We start from the raw sequence: 21,632 nt of genomic DNA, 5'->3' as shown, positions 1-21,632 counted from the left end.
TCGATATTGTGATGTTTGGGATATTTTGAAAACTGCAGGGAGGTTTGGGACAAAGGTGACCAAATGCCACTTTCAGTACTTGGCATATGTTGGGTATAAAAAGTCGTAATTTCAAACTGCGAATACGTGCAGAGAGCCAGAATTTTGCTCTAAAATATGGCTCAGTCCTCGATATTGGGATATTTGAGATATTTCGAAAACTGCAGGGAAGTTTGTGCAAAATTTGACTCACTGCCGCTTTCAGGAATTGGCATATGTTGGGTATAAAAAGTCGTAATTTCAAAGTGCGAATACGTGCATAGAGCCAGAATTTGGTTCAAAAAAATGGCTCAGGCCTCGAAATTGGGATATTTGGGATATTTTGAAAACTGCAGGGAGGGTTTGGGACAAATGTTACCAAACGCCGCTTTCAGTACTTGGTATATGTTGGGTATAAAAAAGTTGTAATTTCAAACTGCGAATACGTGCAGAGAGCCAGAACTTGGCTCCAAAATATGGCTCAGGCCTCGAAATTGGTCTGTTTGGGATATTTTGAAAACTGCAGGGAGGTTTGGGACAAATGTGACCAAATGCCATTTTCAGTACTTGGCATATGTATGGTATAACAAGTCGTAATTTTAAACTGCGAATACGTGCAGAGAGCCAGAATTTGGCTCCAAAATATGGCTCAGGCCTCGAAATTAGTATGTTTGGGATATTTTGGAATCCGCAGGGAGATTTGGAACACATGTTACCAAACGCCGCTTTCAGTACATGGCATATGTTGGGTATAAAAAGTCGTAATTTCAAACTGCGAATACGTGCAGAGAGCCAGTATTTGGCTCCAAAATATGGCTCACGCCTCAAAATTTCAATATTTGGGATGTATTGAAAACTGCAGGAAGGTTTGGGACCAATGTGACCAAACGCCGCTTTCAGTACTTGGCATATGTTGGGTATAAAAAGTCGAAATTTAAAATTGCGAATACGTGCAGAGAGCCAGAATTTGGCTCCAAAATATGGCTCACGCCTCAAAATTGGAATATTTGGGATATTTTGAAAACTGCAGGGGAGTTTGTGCAAAATATGACTCACTGCCGCTTTCAGTACTTGGCAAATGTTGGGTATAAAAAGTCGTTATTTAAAACTGCGAATACGTGCAGAGAGCCAGAATTTGGCTCCAAAATATGGCTCAGGCCTCGAAATTTAGATGTTTGGGATATTTTGAAAACTGCAGGGGGGATTGGGAAAAATATGACCAAACGCCGCTTTCAGTACTTGGCATATGTTGGGTATAAAAAGTCGTAATTTCAAACTGCGAATACGTGCAGAGAGCTTGAATTTGGCTCCAAAATATGGCTCAGGCCTCGAAATTGGGATGTTTGGGATATTTTGAAAATAGCTGGGAGGTTTGGGACACATGTGACCAAACACCGCTTTCAGTACTTGGCATATGTTGGGTATAAAATTAATAATTTCAAACTGCAAATACGTGAAGAGAGCCAGAATTTGGCCTCAAAATATGGCTCAGGCCTCGAAATTGAGATGTTTGGGATATTTTGAAAACTGCAGGGGGGATTTGGGACAAATGTGACCAAACGCAGTTTTCAGTAATTGGCATATGTTGGGTATAAAAAGTCGGAATTTCAAACTGCGAATACGTGCAGAGAGCCAGAATTTAACTACAAAATATGGCTCAGGCCTCGAAATAGGGATGTGTTGGATATTTTGAAAACTGCAGGGGGGTTTTGGACAAATGTGACCAAACGCAGTTTTCAGTAATTGGCATATGTTGGGTATAAAAAGTCGTAATTTCAAACTGCGAATACGTGCAGAGAGCCAGAATTTAGCTCCAAAATATGGCTCAGGCCTCGAAATTGGAATGTTTGGGATATATTGACAACTGCTGGGAGGTTTGGGACCAATGTGACCAAACGCCGCTTTCAGTACTTGGCATATGTTGGGCATAAAAAGCATTAATTTAAAACTGCGAATACGTGCATTGAGCCAGAATTTTGCTCCAAAATATGGCTCAGGCCTCGAAATTGGGATGTTTGAGATATTTTGAAAACTATAGGGGGGATTGAGACAAATGTGACCAAACGCAGCTTTCAGTACTTGGTATATGTTGGGTATAAAAAAGTGGTAATTTCAAACTGCGAATACGTGCAGAGAGCCAGAATTTGGCTCCAAAATATTGCTCAGGCCTCCAAATTGGGATATTTGGGATATTTCGAAAACTGCAGGGGAGTTTGTGCGAAATGTGACTCACTGCCGTTTTCAAGACATGGCATATGTTGGGTATAAAATGTTGTAATTTCAAACCGCGAATACGTGCATAGAGCCAGAATTCTTCTCCAAAATTTGGCTCAGGCCTCGAAATTGGGATGTTTGGGATATTTTGGAAACTGCAGGGGGGGTTTGGGACAAATGTGACCAAACGCCGCTTTCAGTACTTGGTATATGTTGGATATAAAAAAGTCGTAACTTCAAACTGCGAATACTTGCAGAGAGCCAGAATTTGGCTCCAAAATATGGCTCAGGCCTCGAAATTGGGATGTTTGGGATATTTTGAAAACTGCAGGGGGGATTGAGACAAATGTGACCAAATGCCGCTTTCAGTACTTGGCATATGTTGGGTATAAAAATCGTAATATTAAACTGCGAATACGTGGAGAGAGCCAGAATTTGGCTCCATAATATGGCTCAGGCCTCGATATTGTGATGTTTGGGATATTTTGAAAACTGCAGGGAGGTTTGGGACAAATGTGACCAAATGCCACTTTCAGTACTTGGCATATGTTGGGTATAAAAAGTCGTAATTTCAAACTGCGAATACGTGCAGAGAGCCAGAATTTTGCTCTAAAATATGGCTCAGTCCTCGATATTGGGATATTTGAGATATTTCGAAAACTGCAGGGAAGTTTGTGCAAAATTTGACTCACTGCCGCTTTCAGGAATTGGCATATGTTGGGTATAAAAAGTCGTAATTTCAAAGTGCGAATACGTGCATAGAGCCAGAATTTGGTTCAAAAAAATGGCTCAGGCCTCGAAATTGGGATATTTGGGATATTTTGAAAACTGCAGGGAGGGTTTGGGACAAATGTTACCAAACGCCGCTTTCAGTACTTGGTATATGTTGGGTATAAAAAAGTTGTAATTTCAAACTGCGAATACGTGCAGAGAGCCAGAACTTGGCTCCAAAATATGGCTCAGGCCTCGAAATTGGTCTGTTTGGGATATTTTGAAAACTGCAGGGAGGTTTGGGACAAATGTGACCAAATGCCATTTTCAGTACTTGGCATATGTATGGTATAACAAGTCGTAATTTTAAACTGCGAATACGTGCAGAGAGCCAGAATTTGGCTCCAAAATATGGCTCAGGCCTCGAAATTAGTATGTTTGGGATATTTTGGAATCCGCAGGGAGATTTGGAACACATGTTACCAAACGCCGCTTTCAGTACATGGCATATGTTGGGTATAAAAAGTCGTAATTTCAAACTGCGAATACGTGCAGAGAGCCAGTATTTGGCTCCAAAATATGGCTCACGCCTCAAAATTTCAATATTTGGGATGTATTGAAAACTGCAGGAAGGTTTGGGACCAATGTGACCAAACGCCGCTTTCAGTACTTGGCATATGTTGGGTATAAAAAGTCGAAATTTAAAATTGCGAATACGTGCAGAGAGCCAGAATTTGGCTCCAAAATATGGCTCACGCCTCAAAATTGGAATATTTGGGATATTTTGAAAACTGCAGGGGAGTTTGTGCAAAATATGACTCACTGCCGCTTTCAGTACTTGGCAAATGTTGGGTATAAAAAGTCGTTATTTAAAACTGCGAATACGTGCAGAGAGCCAGAATTTGGCTCCAAAATATGGCTCAGGCCTCGAAATTTAGATGTTTGGGATATTTTGAAAACTGCAGGGGGGATTGGGAAAAATATGACCAAACGCCGCTTTCAGTACTTGGCATATGTTGGGTATAAAAAGTCGTAATTTCAAACTGCGAATACGTGCAGAGAGCTTGAATTTGGCTCCAAAATATGGCTCAGGCCTCGAAATTGGGATGTTTGGGATATTTTGAAAATAGCTGGGAGGTTTGGGACACATGTGACCAAACACCGCTTTCAGTACTTGGCATATGTTGGGTATAAAATTAATAATTTCAAACTGCAAATACGTGAAGAGAGCCAGAATTTGGCCTCAAAATATGGCTCAGGCCTCGAAATTGAGATGTTTGGGATATTTTGAAAACTGCAGGGGGGATTTGGGACAAATGTGACCAAACGCAGTTTTCAGTAATTGGCATATGTTGGGTATAAAAAGTCGGAATTTCAAACTGCGAATACGTGCAGAGAGCCAGAATTTAACTACAAAATATGGCTCAGGCCTCGAAATAGGGATGTGTTGGATATTTTGAAAACTGCAGGGGGGTTTTGGACAAATGTGACCAAACGCAGTTTTCAGTAATTGGCATATGTTGGGTATAAAAAGTCGTAATTTCAAACTGCGAATACGTGCAGAGAGCCAGAATTTAGCTCCAAAATATGGCTCAGGCCTCGAAATTGGAATGTTTGGGATATATTGACAACTGCTGGGAGGTTTGGGACCAATGTGACCAAACGCCGCTTTCAGTACTTGGCATATGTTGGGCATAAAAAGCATTAATTTAAAACTGCGAATACGTGCATTGAGCCAGAATTTTGCTCCAAAATATGGCTCAGGCCTCGAAATTGGGATGTTTGAGATATTTTGAAAACTATAGGGGGGATTGAGACAAATGTGACCAAACGCAGCTTTCAGTACTTGGTATATGTTGGGTATAAAAAAGTGGTAATTTCAAACTGCGAATACGTGCAGAGAGCCAGAATTTGGCTCCAAAATATTGCTCAGGCCTCCAAATTGGGATATTTGGGATATTTCGAAAACTGCAGGGGAGTTTGTGCGAAATGTGACTCACTGCCGTTTTCAAGACATGGCATATGTTGGGTATAAAATGTTGTAATTTCAAACCGCGAATACGTGCATAGAGCCAGAATTCTTCTCCAAAATTTGGCTCAGGCCTCGAAATTGGGATGTTTGGGATATTTTGGAAACTGCAGGGGGGGTTTGGGACAAATGTGACCAAACGCCGCTTTCAGTACTTGGTATATGTTGGATATAAAAAAGTCGTAACTTCAAACTGCGAATACTTGCAGAGAGCCAGAATTTGGCTCCAAAATATGGCTCAGGCCTCGAAATTGGGATGTTTGGGATATTTTGAAAACTGCAGGGGGGATTGAGACAAATGTGACCAAATGCCGCTTTCAGTACTTGGCATATGTTGGGTATAAAAAAGTGGTAATTTCAAAGTGCGAATACGTGCAGAGAGCCAGAATTTGGCTCCAAAATATTGCTCAGGCCTCGAAATTGGGATATTTGGGATATTTCGAAAACTGCAGGGGAGTTTGAGCAAAATGTGACTCACTGCCGCTTTCAGAACTTGGCTTATGTTGGGTATAAAATGGCGTAATTTCAAAACGAGAATACGTGCATAGAGCCAGAATTTGGCTCCAAAATATGGCTCAGGCCTCGAAATTGGGATGTTTGTGATATTTTGAAAACTGCAGGGAGGGTTTGGGACAAATGTTACCAAATGCCGCTTTCAGTACTTGGTATATGTTGGGTATAAAAAAGTTGTAATTTCAAACTGCGAATACGTGCAGAGAGCCAGAACTTGGCTCCAAAATATGGCTCAGGCCTCGAAATTGGCATGTTTGGGATATTTTGAAAACTGCAGGGAGGTTTGGGACAAATGTGACCAAATGCCATTTTCAGTACTTGGCATATGTTGGGTATAAGAAGTCGTAATTTCAAACTGCGAATACGTGCAGAGAGCCAGAACTTGGCTCCAAAATATGGCTCAGGCCTCGAAATTAGGATGTTTGGGATATTTTGGAATCCGCAGGGAGATTTGGAACACATGTTACCAAACGCCGTTTTCAGTACATGGCATATGTTGGGTATAAAAAGTCGTAATTTCAAAGTGCGAATACGTGCAGAGACCCAGAATTAGGCTCCAAATTATGGCTCAGGCCTCGAAATTGGGATATTTGGGATATTTCGAAAAATGCATGGGAGTTTCTTCAAAATGTGACTACATGCCACTTTCAGGACTTGGCATATGTTGGGTATAAAAATCGTAATTTCAAACTGCGAATACGTGCATAGAACCAGAATTTGGCTCCAAAATATGACTCAGTCCTCGAAATTGGGATGTTTGGGATATTTTGAAAACTGCAGGAGGGATTGAGACAAATGTGACCAAACGCCTCTTTCAGTACTTGGCATATGTTGGGTATAAAAAAGTTGAAATTTCAAACTGCGAATACGTGCAGAGAGCCAGAATTTAGCTCCAAAATATGGCTCAGGCCTCGAAATTGGGATATTTGGGATATTTTGAAAACTGCAGGGGGATTTTGGACAAATGTGACCAAACGCAGTTTTCAGTAATTGGCATATGTTGGGTATAAAAAAGTCGAAATTTCAAACTGCGAATACGTGCAGAGAGCCAGAATTTGGCTCCAAAATATGGCTCAGGCCTCAAAATTTCAATATTTGGGATGTATTGAAAACTGCAGGGAGGTTTGGGACCAATGTGACCAAACGCCGCTTTCAGTACTTGGCATATGTTGGGTATAAAAAGTCGTAATTTAAAATTGCGAATACGTGCAGAGAGCCAGAATTTGGCTCCAAAATATGGCTCACGCCTCAAAATTGGAATATTTGGGATATTTTGAAAACTGCAGGGGAGTTTGTGCAAAATATGACTCACTGCCGCTTTCAGTACTTGGCAAATGTTGGGTATAAAAAGTCGTTATTTAAAACTGCGAATACGTGCAGAGAGCCAGAATTTGGCTCCAAAATATGGCTCAGGCCTCGAAATTTAGATGTTTGGGATATTTTGAAAACTGCAGGGGGGATTGGGACAAATATGACCAAACGTCGCTTTCAGTACTTGGCATATGTTGGGTATAAAAAAGTCGTAATATCAAACTGCAAATACGTGCAGAGAGCTAGAATTTGGCTCCAAAATATGGCTCAGGCTTCGAAATTGGGATATTTTGGATATTTCGAAAACTGCATGGGAGTTTGTGCAAAATGTGACTCACTGCCACTTTTAGGACTTGGCATATGTTGGGTATAAAAAGTCATAATTTTAAACTGCGAATACGTGCATAGAGCCAGAATTTTGCTCCAAAATATGGCTCAGGCCTCGAAATTGGGATATTTGGCATATTTCGAAAACTGCAGGGGAGTTTGTGCGAAATGTGACTCACTGCCGTTTTCAAGACATGGCATATGTTGGGTATAAAATGTTGTAATTTCAAACCGCGAATACGTGCATAGAGCCAGAATTCTTCTCCAAAATTTGGCTCAGGCCTCGAAATTGGGATGTTTGGGATATTTTGGAAACTGCAAGGGGGGTTTGGGACAAATGTGACCAAACGCCGCTTTCAGTACTTGGCATATGTTGGATATAAAAAAGTCGTAATTTCAAACTGCGAATACTTGCAGAGAGCCAGAATTTGGCTCCAAAATATGGCTCAGGCCTCGAAATTGGGACGTTTGGGATATTTTGAAAACTGCAGGGGGGATTGAGACAAATGTGACCAAACGCCGCTTTCAGTACTTGGCATATGTTGGGTATAAAAATAGTAGTAATTTCAAAGTGCGAATACGTGCATAGAGCCAGAATTTGGCTCCAAAATATTGCTCAGGCCTCGAAATTGGGATATTTGGGATATTTCGAAAACTGCAGGGGATTTTGAGCAAAATGTGACTCACTGCCGCTTTCAGAACTTGGCATATGTTGGGTATAAAATGGCGTAATTTCAAAACGAGAATACGTGCATAGAGCCAGAATTTGGCTCCAAAATATGGCTCAGGCCTCGAAATTGGGATGTTTGGGATATTTTGAAAGCGGCAGGGGAGGTTTGGACAAAGGTTACCAAACGCCGCTTTCAGTACTTCGTATATGTTGGGTATAAAAAAGTTGTAATTTCAAACTGCGAATACGTGCAGAGAGCCAGAACTTGGCTCCAAAATATGGCTCAGGCCTCGAAATTGGCATGTTTGGGAAATTTTGAAAACTGCAGGGAGGTTTGGGACAAATGTGACCAAATGCCATTTTCAGTACTTGGCATATGTTGGGTATAAAATCTCGTAATTTCAAACTGCGAATACGTGCATAGAGCCAGAATTTGGCTCCAAAATATGGCTCAGGCCTCGAAATTGGGATGTTTGGGATATTTTGTAAACTGCCGGGGGGGGGGGGGGGTTTGGGACAAATGTGACCAAATGCCGCTTTCAGTACTTGGTATATGTTGGGTATAAAAAAGTCGTAATTTCAAACTGCGAATACGTGCAGAGAGCCAGAATTTGGCTCCAAAACATGGCTCAGGACTCGAAATTGGGATTTTTATGATATTTCAAAACTGCAGGGGAGTTTGTGCAAAATGTGACTTACGGCCGCTTTCAGGACTTGGCATATGTTGGGTATAAAATTTCGTAATTTCAAACCGCGAATACATGCATAGAGTCAGAATTTGGCTCCAAAATATTGCTCAGGCCTCGAAATTGGAATGTTTGTGATATTTTGAAAACTGCAGAGAGGGTTTGGGACAAATGTGACCAAACGCCGCTTTTAGTACTTGGTATATGTTGGGTATAAAAAAGTTGTAATTTCAAACTGCGAATACGTGCAGAGAGCCAGAACTTGGCTCCAAAATATGGCTCAGGCCTCGAAATTGGCATGTTTGGGATATTTTGAAAACTGCAGGGAGGTTTGGGACATATGTGACCAAATGCCACTTTCAGTACTTGGCATATGTTGGGTATAAAAAGTCGTAATTTCAAACTGCGAATACGTCCAGAAAGCCAGAATTTGGCTCCAAAATATGGCCCAGGCCTCAAAATTGGGATATTTGGGATATTTCGAAAACTGCAAGGGAGTTTGTGCAAAATGTGACTCACTGCCGCTTTCAGGACTTGGCATATGTTGGGTATAAAATGTCGTAATTTCAAACCGCGAATACATGCATAGAGCCAGAATTTGGTTCCAAAATATTGCTCATGCCTCGAATTTGGCATGTTTGGGATATTTTGAAAACTGCAGGGGGGGTTTGGGACAAATGTGACCAAACGCTGATTTCAGTACTTGGCATATGTTGGGCATAAAAAAGTCGTAATTTCAAACTGCGAATTCGTGCAGAGAGCCAGAATTTGGCTCGAAAATATTGCTCAGGCCTCGAAATTGGGATATTTGGGATATTTCGAAAACTGCAGGGGAGTTTGTTTGAAATGTGACTCACTGCCGGTTTCAGGACTTGGCATATGTTGGGTATAAAATGTCGTGATTTCAAACAGCGAATACGTGCATAGAGCAAGAATTTGGCTCTAAAATATGGCTCAGGCCTCGAAATTGGGATGTTTGGGATATTTTGAAAACTGCAGGAGGGTTTGGGACAAAGGTTACCAAACGCCGCTTTCAGTACTTGGCATATATTGGGCATAAAAAAGTCGTAATATAAAACTGCGAATACGTGCAGAGAGCCAGAATTTGGCTCCAAAATATAGCTGAGGCCTTGATATTGTGATGTTTGGGATATTTTGAAAACTGCAGGGAGGTTTGGGAAAAATGTAACCAAACGCCGCTTTCAGTACTTGGCATATGTTGGGTATAAAAAATTCGTAGTTTCAAACTGCAAATACGTGCAGAGAGCCAGAATTTGGCTCCAAAATATGGCTCATGCATCGAAATTGGGATGTTTGGGATATTTTGAAAACTGCAGGCAGGTTTGGGACAAATGTGACCAAACGCCACTTTCAGTACTTGACATATGTTGGGTATAAAAATTCGTAATTTCAAACTGTGAATACGTGCAGAGAGCCAGAATTTGGCTCCAAAATATGGCTCAGTCCTCGAAATTGGGATATTTGGGATATTTCGAAAACTGCAGGGGAGTTTGTGTGAAATGTGACTCACTGCCGCTTTCAAGACTTGGCATATGTTGTGTATAAAATGTCGTAATTTCAAACCGCGAATACGTGCATACAGCCAGAATTTGGCTCCAAAATATGGCTCAGGCCTCGAAATTGGGATGTTTGGGATATTTTGAAAACTGTAGGGGGGGGGGGGGGGGGACAAATGTGACCAAACGCCGCTTTCAGTACCTGGCATATGTTGGGTACAAAATAGTGGTAATTTCAAACTGAGAATACGTGCAGAGAGCCAGAATTTGGCTCCAAAATATGGCTCAGGCCTCAAAATTGGAATATTTGGGATATTTTGAAAACTGCTGGGGAGTTTGTGCAAAATGTGACTCACTGCCGTTTTCAGGACTTGGCATATGTTGCGTATAAAATGTGTTAATTTCAAACCGCGAATACGTGCATAGAGCCAGAATTTGGCTCCAAAATATTGCTCAGTCCTCGAAATTGGGATGTTTGGGATATTCTGAAAACTGCAGGGAGGTTTGTGACAAATGTTACGAAACGCCGCTTTCAGGACTTGGCATATGTTGGGTATATAAATTCGTAATTTCAAACTGCGAATACGTGCAGAGAGCGAGAATTTAGCTCCAAAATTTGGCTCATGCCTCGAAATTGGGATGTTTGGGATATTTTGAAAACTGCAGGGAGGTTTGGGACAAATGTGACCAAACGCCACTTACAGTACTTGGAATATGTTGGGTATAAAAAGTCGTAATTTCAAACTGCGAATACGTGCAGAGAGACAGAATTTTGCTCCAAAATATGGCTCATGCCTCAAAATAGGGATATTTGGTATATTTCGAAAACTGCAGTGGGGTTTGTGCGAAATGTGACTCACTGCCGCTTTCAGGGCTTTGCATATGTTGGGTATAAAATGTCGTAATTTCAAACCACGAATACGTGCATAGAGCCAGAATTTGGCTCCAAAATTTGGCTCAGGCCTCGAAATAGGGATGTTTGGGATATTTTGAAAACTACAGGGGGGGGGATTGGGACAAATTTGACCAAACGCTGCGTTCAGTACTTCGCATATATGTTGGGCATAAAAAAAGTCGTAATTTCAAACTGCGAATACGTGCAGAGAGCCAGCATTTGGCTCCAAAATATGGCTCAGTCCTCGAAATTGGGATATTTGGGATATTTCGAAAACTGCAGGGGAGTTTGTGCGAAATGTGACTCACTGCCGCTTTCAAGACTTGGCATATGTTGGGTATAAAATGTCGTAATTTAAAACCGCGAATACGTGCATAGAGCCAGAATTTGGCTCCAAAACATGGCTCAGGCTCGAAATTGGGATGTTTGGGATATTTTGAAAACTTTAGGGGGGGTTTGCGACAAATGTTACCAAACGCCGCTTTCAGTACTTGGCATATACTGGGTATAAAAAATTCGTAATTTCAAACTGCGAATACGTGCAGAGAGCCAGAGTTTGGCCCAAAATATGGCTCAGGTCTCGAAATTGGGATATTTAGGATATTTCGAAAACTGCAGGGGAGTTTGTGCAAAATGTGACTCACTGCCGCTTTCAGGACTTGGCATATGTTGGGTATAAAAAGTCGTAATTTCAAACTGCGAATACGTGCAATGTGCTTGAATTTGGCTCCAAAATATGGCTCAGGCCTTGAAAGTGGGATGTTTGGAATATTTTGAAAACTGCAGGGGAGTTTGTGCAAAATGTGACTCACTGCTGCTCTCAGTACTTGGCATATGTTTGGTATAAAAAGTCGTAATTTCAAACTGCGAATACGTGCAGAGAACAAGAATTTTGCTCCAAAATATGGCTCAGGCGTCGAAATTGGGATATTTGGGATATTTTGAAAACTGCAGGGGAGTTTGTGCTAAATGTGACTCACTGCTGCTTTCAGTACTTGGTATATGTTGGCTATAAAAAGTCGTAATTTCAAACTGCGAATACGTGCAGAGAGCCAGAATTTGGCTCCAAAATATGGCTCAGGCGTCGAAATTAGGATGTTTGAGATATTTTGAAAACTGCAGTGAGGTTTTGGACATATATGACCAAACGTCGCTTTCAGTACTTGGCATATGTTGGGTATATAAAGTCGTAATTTCAAACTGCGAATACGTGCAGAGAGCCAGAATTTAGCTCCAATATATAGATCAGGCCTCAAAATTGGGATATTTGGGATATTTCGAAAACTGCAAGGAAGTTTGTGCAAAATGTGACTTACTGCCGCTTTCAGGAATTGGCATATGTTGGGTATAAAAAGTCGTAATTTCTATCTGCGAATACGTGCATAGAGCTAGAATTTGGCTCCAAAATATGGCTCAGGCCTCGAAATTGGGATGTTTGGGATATTTTGAAAATTGCAGGAGGGTTTGGGACAAAGGTTACGAAACGTCGCTTTCAGTACTTGGCATATATTGGGTATAAAACTGTCGTAATTTCAAACTGCGAATACGTGCAGAGAGCCAGAGTTTGGCTCCAAAATATGCCTCATTCCTCGAAATTGGGATGTTTGAGATATTTTGAAAACTGCAGGGAGGTTTGGGACAAATGTGACCAAATGCCACTTTCAGTACTTGGCATATGTTGGGTATAAAAAGTCGTAATATCAAACTGCGAATACGTGCAGAGAGCCAGAATTTGGCTCCAAAATATGGCTCAGGCCTCAAAATAGGGATATTTGGTATATTTCGAAAACTGCAGTGGAGTTTGAGCGAAATGTGACTCACTGCCGCTTTCAGGGCTTGGCATATGTTGGGTATAAAATGTCGTAATTTCAAACCCCGAATACGTGCATAGAGCCAGAATTTGGCTCCCAAATTTGGCTCAGGCCTCGAAATAGGGATATTTGGGATATTTCGAAAACTGCAGTGGAGTTTGAGCGAAATGTGACCAAATGCCGCGTTCAGTACTTTGCATATGTTGGGTATAAAAAGGTCGTAATTTCAAACTGCGAATACGTGCAGAGAGCCAGCATTTGGCTCCAAAATATGGCACAGTCCGCGAAATAGGGATATTTGGGATATTTCGAAAACTGCAGGGGAGTTTGTGCGAAATGTGATTCACTGCCGTTTTCAAGACTTGGCATATGTTGGGTATAAAATGTCGTAATTTTAAAACGCGAATACGTGTATAGAGCCTGAATTTGGCTCCAAAATATGGCTCAGGCCTCGAAATTGGGATGTTTGGGATATTCTGAAAACTGCAGGGAAGTTTGGGACAAATGTGACGAAACGCCGCTTTCAGTGCTTGGCATATGTTGGGTATATAAATTCGTAATTTCAAACTGCGAATACGTGCAGAGAGCCAGAATTTGGATCCAAAATATGGCTCATGCCTCGAAATTGGGATGTTTGGGATATTTTGAAAATTGTAAGGGGGTTTGGGACAAATTTGACCAAACGCCGCTTTCAGTACTTGGCATATGTTGGGCATAAAAAAGTCGTAATTTCAAACTGCGAATACGTGCAGAGAGCCAGAATTTTCCTCAAAAATATTGCTCATGCCTCGAAATTGGGATATTTGGGATATTTCGAAAACTGCAAGGGAGTTTGTACGAAATGTGACTCACTGCCGGTTTCAGGACTTGGCATATGTTGGGTATAAAATGTCGTAATTTCAAACCGCGAATACGTGCAAAGAGCCAGAATTTGGCTCCAAAATATGGCTCAGGCCTCGAAATTGGGATATTTGGGATATTTTGAAAACTGCAGGGAGGTTTGGGACAAAGGTTACCAAACGCCGCTTTCAGTACTTGGCATATATTGGGTATAAAAAAGTCGCAATTTCAAACTGCGAATACGTGCAGAGAGCTAGAATTTGGCTCCAAAAATGGCTCAGGCCTCAATGTAGGGATATTTGGTATATTTCGAAAAGTGCAGTGGAGTGTGTGCGAAATGTGACTCACTGCTGCTTTCAGGGCTTGGCATATGTTGGGTATAAAATGTCGTAATTTCAAACCACGAATACGTGCATAGAGCCAGAATTTGGCTCCAAAATTTGGCTCAGGCTTCGAAATAGGGATGTTTGGGATATTTTGAAAACTACAGGGGGGGGGGGGTTTGGGACAAATGTGACCAAATGCCGCGTTCAGTACTTGGCATATGTTGGGTATAAAAAAGTCGTAATTTCATACTGCGAATACGTGCAGAGAGCCAGCATTTGGCTCCAAAATATGGCACAGTATTCGAAATATGGATATTTGGGATATTTCGAAAACTGCAGGGGAGTTTGTGCGAAATGTGAGTCACTGCTGCTTTCAGGGCTTGGCATATGTTGGGTATAAAATATCGTAACTTCAAACCGCGAATACGTGCATAGAGCCAGAATTTGGCTCCAAAATATGGCTCAGGCCTCGAAATTGGGATGTTTGGGATATTTTGAAAACTGCAGGGGGGGGGGTTTGGGACAAATGTTACTAAACGCTGCTTTCAGTACTTGGCATATATTGGGTATAATAAATTCGTAATTTCAAATTGCGAATACGTGCAGAGAGCCAGAGTTAGGCCCGAAATATGGCTCAGGCCTCGAAATTGGGACATTTGGGATATTTCGAAAACTGCAGGGGAGTTTGTGCAAAATGTGACTCACTGCCGCTTTCAGGACTTGGCATATGTTGGGTATAAAAAGTCGTAATTTCAAACTTCGAATACGTGCATAGAGCCAGAATTTGGCTCCAAAATATTGCTCAGTCCTCGAAATTGGGATGTTTGGGATATTTTGAAAACTGCAGGGGGGTTTGGGACAAATTTTACCAAACGCCGCTTTCAGAACTTGGCATATGTTGGGTATAAAAAGTCGTAATTTCAAACTGCGAATACGTGCAGAGAGCTTGAATTTGGCTCCAAAAAATGGCTCAGGCCTTGAAAGTGGGATGTTTTGGATATTTTGAAAACTGCAGGGGTGTTTGTTCAAAATGTGACTCACTGCTGCTCTCAGTACTCGGCATATGTTGGGTATAAAAATTCGTAATTTCAAACTGCGAATACGTGCAGAGAGCATGAATTTGGCTCCAAAATATGGCTCAGGCGTCGAAATTGGGATATTTGGGATATTAAAAACTGCATGGGAGTTTGTGCTAAATGTGACTCATTGCCGCTTTCAGGACTTGGCATATGTTGGGTATAAAATGTCGTAATTTCAAACCGCGAATAGGTGCATAGAACCAGAATTTGGCTCCAAAATATGGCTCAGGCCTCGAAATTGGGATGTTTGGGATATTCTGAAAACTGCAGGGAGGTTTGGGACAAATTTGACGAAACGTTGCTTTCAGTGCTTGGCATATGTTGGGTATATAAATTCGTAATTTCAAACTGCGAATACGTGCAGAGAGTCAGAATTTGGCTCCAAAATTTGGCTCAGGCCTCGAAATAGGGATGTTTGGGAATTTTGAAAACTGCAGAGGGGGTTTGGGACAAATGTGACCAAATGCCGCGTTCAGTACTTGGCATATGTTGGGTATAAAAAAGTCGTAATTTCAAACTGCGAATACGTGCAGAGAGCCAGCATTTGGCTCCAAAATATGGCACAGTCCTCGAAATAGGGATAAGTGGAATATTTCGAAAACTGCAGGGGAGTTTGTGCGAAATGTGACTCACTGCCGCTTTCAGGACTTGGCATATGTTGGGTATAAAAAGTCGTAATTTCAAACTGTGAATACGTGCATAGAGCCAGAATTTGGCTCCAAAATTTGGCTCAGGCCTCGAAATAGGGATGTTTGGGAATTTTGAAAACTGCAGAGGGGGTTTGGGACAAATGTTACTAAACGCCGCTTTCAGTACTTGGCTTATATTGGATATAAAAAATTCGTAATTTCAAATTGCGAATACGTGCAGAGAGCCAGAGTTAGGCCCAAAATATGGCTCAGGCCTCGAAATTGGGATATTTGGGATATTTCGAAAACTGCAGGGGAGTTTGTGCAAAATGTGACTCACTGCCGCTTTCAGGACTTGGCATATGTTGGGTATAAAAATTCGTAATTTCAAACTGCGAATACGTGCATAGAGCCAGAATTTGGCTCCAAAATATTGCTCAGTCCTCGAAATTGGGATGTTTGGGATATTTTGAAAACTGCAAGGGGGTTTGGGACAAATTTGACCAAACGCCGCTTTCAGAACTTGGCATATGTTGGGTATAAAAAGTCGTAATTTCAAACTGCGAATACGTGCAGAGAGCTTGAATTTGGCTCCAAAATATTGCTCAGTCCTCGAAATTGGGATGTTTGGGATATTTTGAAAACTGCAGGGGGGTTTCGGACAAATATGACCAAACGCCGCATTCAGAACTTGGCATATGTTGGGTATAAAAAGTCGTAATTTCAAACTGCGAATACGTGCAGAGAGCTTGAATTTGGATCCAAAATATGGCTCAGGCCTCGAAAGTGGGATGTTTCGGATATTTTGAAAACTGCAGGGGTGGTTTGGGACAAATGTGACCAAACGCCGCTTTCAGTACGTGGTATATGTTGGGTATAAAAAAGTCGTAATTTCAAACTGCGAATACGTGCAGAGAGCCAGAATTTGGCTCCAAAATATCGCTCAGGCCTCGAAATTGGGATGGTTGGGATATTTTGAAAACTGCAGGGAGGATTGAGACAAATGTGACCAAACGCCGCTTTCAGTACTTGGCATATGTTGGGCATAAAAAAATCGTAATTTCAAACTGCGAATACGTGCAGAGAGCCAGAATTTGGCTCGAAAATATTGCTCAGGCCTCGAAATTGGGATATTTAGGATATTTCGAAAACTGCAGGAGGGTTTGGGACAAAGGTTACCAAACGCCGCTTTCAGTACTTGGCATATATTGGGTATAAAAAAGTCGTAATTTCAAAATGCGAATACGTGCAAAGAACTTGAATTTGGCTCCAAAATATGGATCAGGCCTCGAAAGTGGGATGTTTGGGATATTTTGAAAACTGCAGGGGAATTTGTGCCAAATGTGACTCACTGCTGCTTTCAGTACTTGGCATATGTTGGGTATAAAAAGTCGTAATTTCAAACTGTGAATACGTGCAGAGAGCCAGAATTTGGCTCCAAAATATGGCTCAGGCCTCGAAATTGGGATGTTTGGGATATTTTTAAAACTGCAGGGGGGTTTGGGACAGATGTAACCAAACGCCGCTTTCAGTATTTGGTATATGTTGGGTATAAAAATTTCTGATTTCAAACTGTGAATACGTGCAAAGAGCTTGAATTTGGCTCCAAAATATGGCTCAGGCCTCGAAATTGGGATGTTTGGGATATTTTGAAAACTGCAGGGGGGATTGAGACAAATTTGACCAAACGCCGCTTTCAGAACTTGGCATATGTTGGGTATAAAAAGTCGTAATTTCAAACTGCGAATACGTGCAGAGAGCTTGAATTTGGCTCCAAAATATGGCTCAGGCCTTGAAAGTGGGATGTTTGGGATATTTTGAAAACTGCAGGGGTGTTTGTGCAAAATGTGACTCACTGCTGCTCTCAGTACTTGGCATATGTTGGGTAAAAAAATTCGTAATTTCAAACTGCGAATACGTGCAGAGAGCCAGAATTTGGCTCTCAAATACTGCTCAGGCCTCGAAATTGGGATATTTGGGATATTTTGAAAACTGCAGAGCAGTTTGTGCAAAGTGTGACTCACTGCCGCTTTCAGGACTTGGCATATGTTGGGTATAAAAATTTCTGATTTCAAACTGTGAATACGTGCTGAGAGCAAGAATTTGGCTCCAAAATATGGCTCAGGCCTCGAAATTGGGATGTTTGAGATATTTCGAAAACTGCAGGGAAGTTTGTGCAAAATGTGACTCACTGCCGCTTTCAGGACTTAGCATATGTTGGGTATAAAAATTCGTAATTTCAATCTGCGAATACGTGCATAGAGCCAGAATTTGGCTCCAAAATATGGCTCACGCCTCGAAATTGGGATGTTTGGGATATTCTGAAAACTGCAGGGAGGTTTGGGACAAATTTGACGAAACGTTGCTTTCAGAGCTTGGCATATGTTGGGTATATAAATTCGTAATTTCAAACTGCGAATACGTGCAGAGAGTCAGAATTTGGCTTTAAAATTTGGCTCAGGCCTCGAAATAGGGATGTTTGGGATATTTTGAAAACTACAGGGGGGGTTTGGGACAAATGTGACCAAATGCCGCGTTCAGTACTTGGCGTATGTTGGGTATAAAAAAGTCGTAATTTCAAACTGCGAATACGTGCAGAGAGCCAGCATTTGGCTCCAAAATATGGCACAGTCCTCGAAATAGGGATAAGTGGGGTATTTCGAAAACTGCAGGGGAGTTTGTGCGAAATGTGACTCACTGCCGCTTTCAGGACTTGGCATATGTTGGGTATAAAAAGTCGTAATTTCAAACTGTGAATACGTGCATAGAGCCAGAATTTGGCTCCAAAATTTGGCTCAGGCCTCGAAATAGGGATGTTTGGGAATTTTGAAAACTGCAGAGGGGGTTTGGGACAAATGTTACTAAACGCCGCTTTCAGTACTTGGCTTATATTGGGTATAAAAAATTCGTAATTTCAAATTGCGAATACGTGCAGAGAGCCAGAGTTAGGCCCAAAATATGGCTCAGGCCTCGAAATTGGGATATTTGGGATATTTCGAAAACTGCAGGGGAGTTTGTGCAAAATGTGACTCACTGCCGCTTTCAGGACTTGGCATATGTTGGGTATAAAAATTCGTAATTTCAAACTGCGAATACGTGCATAGAGCCAGAATTTGGCTCCAAAATATTGCTCAGTCCTCGAAATTGGGATGTTTGGGATATTTTGAAAACTGCAAGGGGGTTTGGGACAAATTTGACCAAACGCCGCTTTCAGAACTTGGCATATGTTGGGTATAAAAAGTCGTAATTTCAAACTGCGAATACGTGCAGAGAGCTTGAATTTGGCTCCAAAATATGGCTCAGGCCTTGAAAGTGGGATGTTTGGGATATTTTGAAAACTGCAGGGGTGTTTGTGCAAAATGTGACTCACTGCTGCTCTCAGTACTTGGCATATGTTGGGTATAAAAATTCGTAATTTCAAACTGCGAATACGTGCAGAGAGCCAGAATTTGGCTCTCAAATACTGCTCAGGCCTCGAAATTGGGATATTTGGGATATTTTGAAAACTGCAGAGCAGTTTGTGCAAAGTGTGACTCACTGACGCTTTCAGGACTTGGCATATGTTGGGTATAAAAAGTCGTAATTTCAAACTGGGAATACGTGCATAGAGCCAGAATTTGGCTCCAAAATATTGCTCAGTCCTCGAAATTGGGATGTTTGGGATATTTTGAAAACTGCAGTGGGGTTTCGGACAAATATGACCAAACGCCGCATTCAGAACTTGGCATATGTTGGGTATAAAAAGTCGTAATTTCAAACTGCGAATACGTGCAGAGAGCTTGAATTTGGATCCAAAATATGGCTCAGGCCTCGAAAGTGGGATGTTTCGGATATTTTGAAAACTGCAGGGGTGGTTTGGGACAAATGTGACCAAACGCCGCTTTCAGTACGTGGTATATGTTGGGTATAAAAAAGTCGTAATTTCAAACTGCGAATACGTGCAGAGAGCCAGAATTTGGCTCCAAAATATCGCTCAGGCCTCGAAATTGGGATGGTTGGGATATTTTGAAAACTGCAGGGGGGATTGAGACAAATGTGACCAAACGCCGCTTTCAGTACTTGGCATATGTTGGGCATAAAAAAATCGTAATTTCAAACTGCGAATACGTGCAGAGAGCCAGAATTTGGCTCGAAAATATTGCTCAGGCCTCGAAATTGGGATATTTAGGATATTTCGAAAACTGCAGGAGGGTTTGGGACAAAGGTTACCAAACGCCGCTTTCAGTACTTGGCATATATTGGGTATAAAAAAGTCGTAATTTCAAAATGCGAATACGTGCAAAGAACTTGAATTTGGCTCCAAAATATGGATCAGGCCTCGAAAGTGGGATGTTTGGGATATTTTGAAAACTGCAGGGGAATTTGTGCCAAATGTGACTCACTGCTGCTTTCAGTACTTGGCATATGTTGGGTATAAAAAGTCGTAATTTCAAACTGTGAATACGTGCAGAGAGCCAGAATTTGGCTCCAAAATATGGCTCAGGCCTCGAAATTGGGATGTTTGGGATATTTTTAAAACTGCAGGGGGGTTTGGGACAGATGTAACCAAACGCCGCTTTCAGTATTTGGTATATGTTGGGTATAAAAATTTCTGATTTCAAACTGTGAATACGTGCAAAGAGCTTGAATTTGGCTCCAAAATATGGCTCAGGCCTCGAAATTGGGATGTTTGGGATATTTTGAAAACTGCAGGGGGGATTGAGACAAATTTGACCAAACGCCGCTTTCAGAACTTGGCATATGTTGGGTATAAAAAGTCGTAATTTCAAACTGCGAATACGTGCAGAGAGCTTGAATTTGGCTCCAAAATATGGCTCAGGCCTTGAAAGTGGGATGTTTGGGATATTTTGAAAACTGCAGGGGTGTTTGTGCAAAATGTGACTCACTGCTGCTCTCAGTACTTGGCATATGTTGGGTAAAAAAATTCGTAATTTCAAACTGCGAATACGTGCAGAGAGCCAGAATTTGGCTCTCAAATACTGCTCAGGCCTCGAAATTGGGATATTTGGGATATTTTGAAAACTGCAGAGCAGTTTGTGCAAAGTGTGACTCACTGCCGCTTTCAGGACTTGGCATATGTTGGGTATAAAAATTTCTGATTTCAAACTGTGAATACGTGCTGAGAGCAAGAATTTGGCTCCAAAATATGGCTCAGGCCTCGAAATTGGGATGTTTGAGATATTTCGAAAACTGCAGGGAAGTTTGTGCAAAATGTGACTCACTGCCGCTTTCAGGACTTAGCATATGTTGGGTATAAAAATTCGTAATTTCAATCTGCGAATACGTGCATAGAGCCAGAATTTGGCTCCAAAATATGGCTCACGCCTCGAAATTGGGATGTTTGGGATATTCTGAAAACTGCAGGGAGGTTTGGGACAAATTTGACGAAACGTTGCTTTCAGAGCTTGGCATATGTTGGGTATATAAATTCGTAATTTCAAACTGCGAATACGTGCAGAGAGTCAGAATTTGGCTTTAAAATTTGGCTCAGGCCTCGAAATAGGGATGTTTGGGATATTTTGAAAACTACAGGGGGGGTTTGGGACAAATGTGACCAAATGCCGCGTTCAGTACTTGGCGTATGTTGGGTATAAAAAAGTCGTAATTTCAAACTGCGAATACGTGCAGAGAGCCAGCATTTGGCTCCAAAATATGGCACAGTCCTCGAAATAGGGATAAGTGGGGTATTTCGAAAACTGCAGGGGAGTTTGTGCGAAATGTGACTCACTGCCGCTTTCAGGACTTGGCATATGTTGGGTATAAAAAGTCGTAATTTCAAACTGTGAATACGTGCATAGAGCCAGAATTTGGCTCCAAAATTTGGCTCAGGCCTCGAAATAGGGATGTTTGGGAATTTTGAAAACTGCAGAGGGGGTTTGGGACAAATGTTACTAAACGCCGCTTTCAGTACTTGGCTTATATTGGGTATAAAAAATTCGTAATTTCAAATTGCGAATACGTGCAGAGAGCCAGAGTTAGGCCCAAAATATGGCTCAGGCCTCGAAATTGGGATATTTGGGATATTTCGAAAACTGCAGGGGAGTTTGTGCAAAATG

General features: G+C 41.5%; 1 long non-coding RNA gene across 1 annotated transcript in view; it reads left to right on the top strand.

The window, feature by feature from the left end:
- Positions 1 to 21,632, top strand: part of LOC138357697 (uncharacterized) — a 367,202-nt gene that overhangs the window by 267,098 nt on the left and 78,472 nt on the right. The gene's annotated exons all lie outside the window — the stretch shown is intronic.

The sequence above is a fragment of the Procambarus clarkii genome, chromosome 79 (assembly GCF_040958095.1).
Source record: "Procambarus clarkii isolate CNS0578487 chromosome 79, FALCON_Pclarkii_2.0, whole genome shotgun sequence".
NCBI classification, from domain to species: domain Eukaryota; kingdom Metazoa; phylum Arthropoda; class Malacostraca; order Decapoda; family Cambaridae; genus Procambarus; species Procambarus clarkii.
This window is presented reverse-complemented; position numbering and strand designations above follow the sequence as displayed.